Here is a 6,000-nt window from a genome sequence, read left to right as displayed (position 1 = left end):
GTTACACCTAACATTAAAAGTAAACATTGTAACGACACTGAGAAGGCAAAATGTTGGAGGAACTGTGGGAATGTGTCTGCAGGATATTTTCATGTCTTCTGGGAATGTACTAAGATCACATCCTACTGGTCAGGAGTGATAAAAGAAATCAATACTAAAATGGACTTAGATTTACCCTGTGATTTTATTACGGTTTTCCTGGGTAGTTTACCCCAAGAGCTGAGGAAGTCCGATAGATATCTCCCACTAATATTAATAGGAGGTGCAAAGAAAGCTATAACTCGCAGGTGGCTTGATGCGGAACCACCATCATGTTCGGACTGGAAGGACATAATTGAAGAAATTCACACAATGCATGACTTTTTCATTAAGACTTGCAACTTATAGATACAATACTGTAAAAAAATGGAACATTCATTGGAACTTGACACCAACTGTATAAGTAATGTAATTACTTTTTTCCTTTTTTTATTATTATTATTCAACTGCTCCTGTCAAACTAGTTGCTCTGTAATTTTTGTTACGGGGAGGGGGGGGGGTGTCCAATTGTTCAATGTATGTATGTATGTATGTATGTATGTATGTATGTATGTATGTATGTATGTATGTATGTGTATTTCTAAAACTACTGAGATGACAAAAATAAAGTATAAAAAAACCGACAGTGAACACCTCAAAGTCTGCTAAAGCCAGGAGAGAGGGCTGGCAAAAAGTAGCAGACAAATTAAATGTATAAGTACTATCCATGGTAGATGTTTCTATCACTTTCTACAGTATGTATTTTTGCATTTTAATAATTACATATTTACTTTGTTCTTTTATGTCAGTTCCTCCACAGGACCCACTAGAACATGGGGACAAGTAAAAGTGAAGTACAAGAACATTCTATAAATATAAAGCAACAGGTTGCTGTCGTAAAAATGGACATGGCTACGACAGACTTCCCTATCTCCTCCACTTATAGAGCCGCAATCTAATCCTGTTTACTTGAAATAAGCCTGCATGCAAGCAGGCTTAAGTTTGCGCACATGTTGCTATGACAACAAGTCCAGGATGAGTGTTGAAGAACCAAACGTTCCAAGATCAGGCCAAATCATCAATAATCAAATCCAGCTGGTTTGTTTTCTTTTTGTTTCTTTTTGCCTTGGTTTAAAGGAGCTATAAGTAATACTGACACCTTTTGGCTCAAATCAGCACAACAGCTTGCCAATCATAATCTCATATGCCGTTTTTAAATGGTGTGAAGCCCTTCTGAATTTTTACTAACACGGCACAGGTATATAATGTTGTATTCTGTTCTATTTCTGGTTTGCTTCTCTTACTTGCTTCCATGTTTTCAGGCTGCTGCTGTTTGCTAAGATAAAATACCAAATCCTGCGCTCTGTTTTGAGAATCCTGGGAAATCTCATGAGATTGGCTGAGGAGCTAGGAAGAAAACACGGGCAATGCTCTGAACCGAAGTAGTTCAGGACCATACTTCTAAGTTTGAAAGGAGAAAAACGTGACTAAGACATTGTTGATGGACAAGACAGATTGTTTATAGGGAATGGTACTTGTATCCTGGGTGAGAAGTGAGAATGATTCAGGTTTATTTTACAGTAAATATATCACTTGTAGTTCCTTTAAGTACAAGAAGGTTAATACCGCTTACCCCCACATGCTCAGTCCCATGGATGCTGCATTGCTTCGACGCAACCTTACTATTTTAATATTATTCCACTGTTGTTATTCTGAAAGCCCAAGTATCTTCACATGTCGACAGACCTGATCTGCTTATTCATGAAGGCATACATGTAAAAAAGTTTGTACTCACTGTTCTGCTCATTTATACATGCAAATTGCTTTGAAGGTCAAATTGCTCATTTAAAGATCAGCTTTGTACACACTAATTAGTTTGCACCTGTTTTAATACGTACAAACCTTTTGAAGCTCTGACCCCATACGTATGACTAAATATTCTCAGCCTACATTAATGTTATTCCTGTTAATTTTTTTTCTGCTCCTATTCTGACCAGGAAAAAGGTTGTGTTACCTCAAATAATGCAGATTTTGCTAATGAGGTGAATCTCCATCGTCTGTGATCTGCTGATTGAGTAACAGAGAAAACATTACCAAGCACTTCAAGTAAAGTTTTGGTAAATGAGAATCACGTTATGCATCATTGTGAACTGAAAAAACTGTGAAAAGATGTTTTCAGCTGACCTAAGTAAATACTTCAATACATTTGCACAAGTACATCTACAAAGTCTTTTGAGGTATTGCTTAACTGGGCCATTCTAATACACGAGCATGCTTTGGTCTAAACCATTCCATTTTAGCTCTTGTAGATTTATGGTGGTTTTCCTGCTGGAAGGCAAACTTCTGCCACAGTCTTAAGGTTTCTGCGACCTCTATCAGCTTTTCTGGTTATCAACTGTGAGCCCGGTGGCCAGCTGTCCTGTTTCTGATGAAGAAAAGCAAGCCTAGCATGATACGTCCACCTCTATTTCTCCTGGTCTGGGTTTGAACAAATGTGCTCTCTACTAAACATCTGAAACCTTAGCATGTACATCTGTAATATACTGACACACACTTGGATGGATTCTTATTTACTAATTGCATGCCTTCTGGATTTCATTCAGGAGTGCCGAAGTAAAAAAACAACTAATCAACTTCACGTTTTTCTGAATTTTACGATAAAGGACCGATTAGGTTCCTTCTACATTACACTTGATGCGCTACTCTAGTGCGTTCCTCTAACACATCAAATCCCTGTTGAGTTGAAATGGTCGTGGTGGTGGCGGGCCGCACCGTGTTGCAGTCAGAAGCACTATTGCTTAGCAGTAGAAAGGTCCTGGGTTTGAATCCCAGTCAGGGGGCTTTCTGCATGTAGGTAATCTGCTTACCACCAACAATTGGATAATTGGGCTCTTTAAATTGACCTTAGGCACCAGTGCATGCATGGTTGTTTGTTCTGAGTCTTTTCGTTACCCAGTGATGGCTCAGTGACCTCTCCAGGATGTACCCAGCCTCTGGGCCAATGGCTGCTTGAGACAGGCACCACCCTCCCCTGCAAACCTGCAGAGACGAGCGTGTTCAGACAGTGGATGTAATGTGACAAAATGAAGAAGGATTCAAGGGATACATATGCTTTTGCAAGGCACGTTACAGCATTTAAGGATCAGTTCACTGCTAAATTCACTGTCGTTAATAAAAAGTTTTGGATAAATCAATAAAACTTACATCATTAAAAATGGTGATTCAATATGTATTTTTTTGCACTTGTAGTCGAGTGTTCATATTACTGTGTAAACCATCAACAATCTTATACGTTACACATAAAGCTGCCTAGTTACACAAGAGGCTGTCAGCCTTATTGTTCATGAAGCTGTTGGATGAAGTCATAAATACTGACTAGAACTGTTTCTGACATTCGCCACATGCAGAGCGTGACCTCGTGTGACCTTTTGGTTCATCCACCTTACAGATACTGCCCAGCAGCACCTACAACACATCTCTGTTCAGCACTATGCACCTTTCGCCATGACAGCAGCCAGCAGTAACAGTGAGTCGGCGGGCGGACGTGTCGGGGCCTGCTGAGCTGGCAGACACCACCGGAGCACCTTCTGCAAAAGGACTAAGTTATGGTTGGAAGCTGACGGCACTATTGTCTCGAGGAGGGGGACTGGTGTCAGACCGCTTTAATTTGTGTAAATGTCTCACCTCTTTTTAATCCTTTAGCCGCAGCAGTACGTGCGGACATAAATACTACATCTGCGCATTAATCTGCCCTCATAAGCGGTTCCGACTCCCTTTCACTCGCCAATCATGTCGGCCGTCTGCCGCCTCATTTTGTGCTTCATTCTTCATTCGCTGGGCTGAGCGGCGCGCTCCGCTCGCTGTTCATTTGCTCTGAAGACAAGTGTCTTTTTCTTACATTAGCATAATGAATGCTGATGGGCTTGCCGTGTCCGTCATTTCAGATAGCAGCCCTACGGTGCGCGCTCAGAGCGCGAGCGTTTAATAGAGGTGTCACAGTATCCTTCTGTTAAATGATGCCTCTGCTGTAACAAATCAGCTTTCTGACTCTCATTCATCAAACTAATGTTCGTGGAGAATATTATTAAGCGTTCTGTCGTGGCCCGTCCACTGTACCAGCCAAATTACCACTCGAGAGAGGTGATTTGGTTCGCTTCTAATAAAGGTGTGAGAGCGTGGCTGCTCAGGGCCCGTATTATACTACATTACATCAAATATAAATGTGCTTGACTTTGAATATTCAGTCTTTGCATTGCTGTGGGAGAGTCACGCTGATTACATCAGCATCAGCATGAAACAAGATTAGTTACCATAACTACACGGATGATGCACAGCTCTACATTACCATGTCACCAGGTGACTCTGAACCCATCCGTGCACTGAACAGATGCTTAGAACAAATCTACAACTACAAACTACTGATCAGGCCCCAAATCTGGGTGTAATGATGGACTCAGACCTGAACCTTCAAAGACATAAAGGCAGTTACAAAGTTAGCCTTTTATCACCTGAAGAACATTTCCAGGATTAAAGGTCTGATGTCCCAACGAGATCTGGAGAAACTCATCCATGCGTTTATCTTTGCATTGATTTAGCATTGATTATTGCAATGGTGTCTTCACAGGTCTACCCAGAAAATCAATCAAACAACTGCAGCTGCTCCAGAACACTGCTGCTGGCGCTCTCACTAAAACCCAGGAAGGTAGAGAACATCACCCTTGTTTTAAAGTCCTTCCACTGGCTCCCAGTAGCTCAGAGAATGCACTTTAAAATGCTTCTGTTAGTCTATAAATCACTGAACTGCTTAGCACCAAAATAAATTAAAGACCTGTGGTTGTTGTATCAACCCTTCAGACTACTGAGATCTTCTGGTTCTGGTCTACTCTGCATACCCAGAACCAGAACCAGACATGGAGAAGCAGCATTTAGTTCCTATGCTCCACAAATCTGTAACAAACTTTCAGAAAACTGTGAAACATCCAAAACATTGAGCTTGTTTAAATGAAGACTGAAAACCCACCTGTTTAGAGTTGTGGGTAGCACTGTTGCCTTGCAGCAAGAAGGTCCTGGGTTCAAGTCCTACCCTTGTCCTGGGTCTTTCTGCATGAAGTTTGCATGTTCTCCCTGTGCATGTGTGGGTTCTCTCTGGGTACCCCGGCTTCCCCTCACAGTCCAAAAACATGACTGTTAGGTTAAGTGGCATCTCTAAAAAAAAATCTGGACATCATTGTTGTCAAAAGAGTGTCCTTTGTTCTTGAGGTGCAAGTGGACTGCTGAATCTTACGCCAAGTTACTTGCTTAGGATTCCTAGTCAAGCATACCAATTTCCTACGTTTATTGTGACAAAGGCCTAGATTCCACCCTTTCTGCAAGTGGGGCATAGTAGGGGAATTGATTGTAGCAGTGGCCGCTGGCCCATAGGGGGCGCTCGGGCGCTGCCCTCCCTAGATGTGGAGGGTAACAGTCAATATATATTTAGATTTCAAAAGTATTATTAACGTCAGTTTTTAATTAATAGTATGTGGCTACATGTGATATGAATTATTAAAACACTTCTACTAATTGACTCTACCAATTGACTCTCATTTAACAGTGCATTTCCACCTACAGAATGTAGCATTTCTCCCGTAGGGCTGTCACTCAAGGAGCCCCGCAAGTGTAGCCAAATAACCAATCGTATAATGTTGCTAGGGAAAATGTATAAATATTTGGCCAATCAGCATCGCCAAAATGACTGGCTTTGGGGCTCCTGGAATCATAGCCCTTGCTGCACAGTGATATAGGTATATGGCAAGCCGTTTTAACATAAAGTAATGTAACTAGCAGTCAGTCAGGCAGTGACGTAGAGATTACGGCGACGACGACAGAGAGAGACACACACACACACATTTTGTCATGTGGTAAGTGAGTTTGAATACTGGGCTATATGTTGAAAGGATTTTGGAAGGTGCTGTGAAGATTGTATCAGGTACATAATTTTGT

The sequence above is a fragment of the Fundulus heteroclitus genome, chromosome 12 (assembly GCF_011125445.2).
Source record: "Fundulus heteroclitus isolate FHET01 chromosome 12, MU-UCD_Fhet_4.1, whole genome shotgun sequence".
NCBI lineage: Eukaryota > Metazoa > Chordata > Actinopteri > Cyprinodontiformes > Fundulidae > Fundulus > Fundulus heteroclitus.
The sequence above is the reverse complement of the archived record's forward strand: the minus strand, read 5'-3'. Positions refer to the sequence as shown.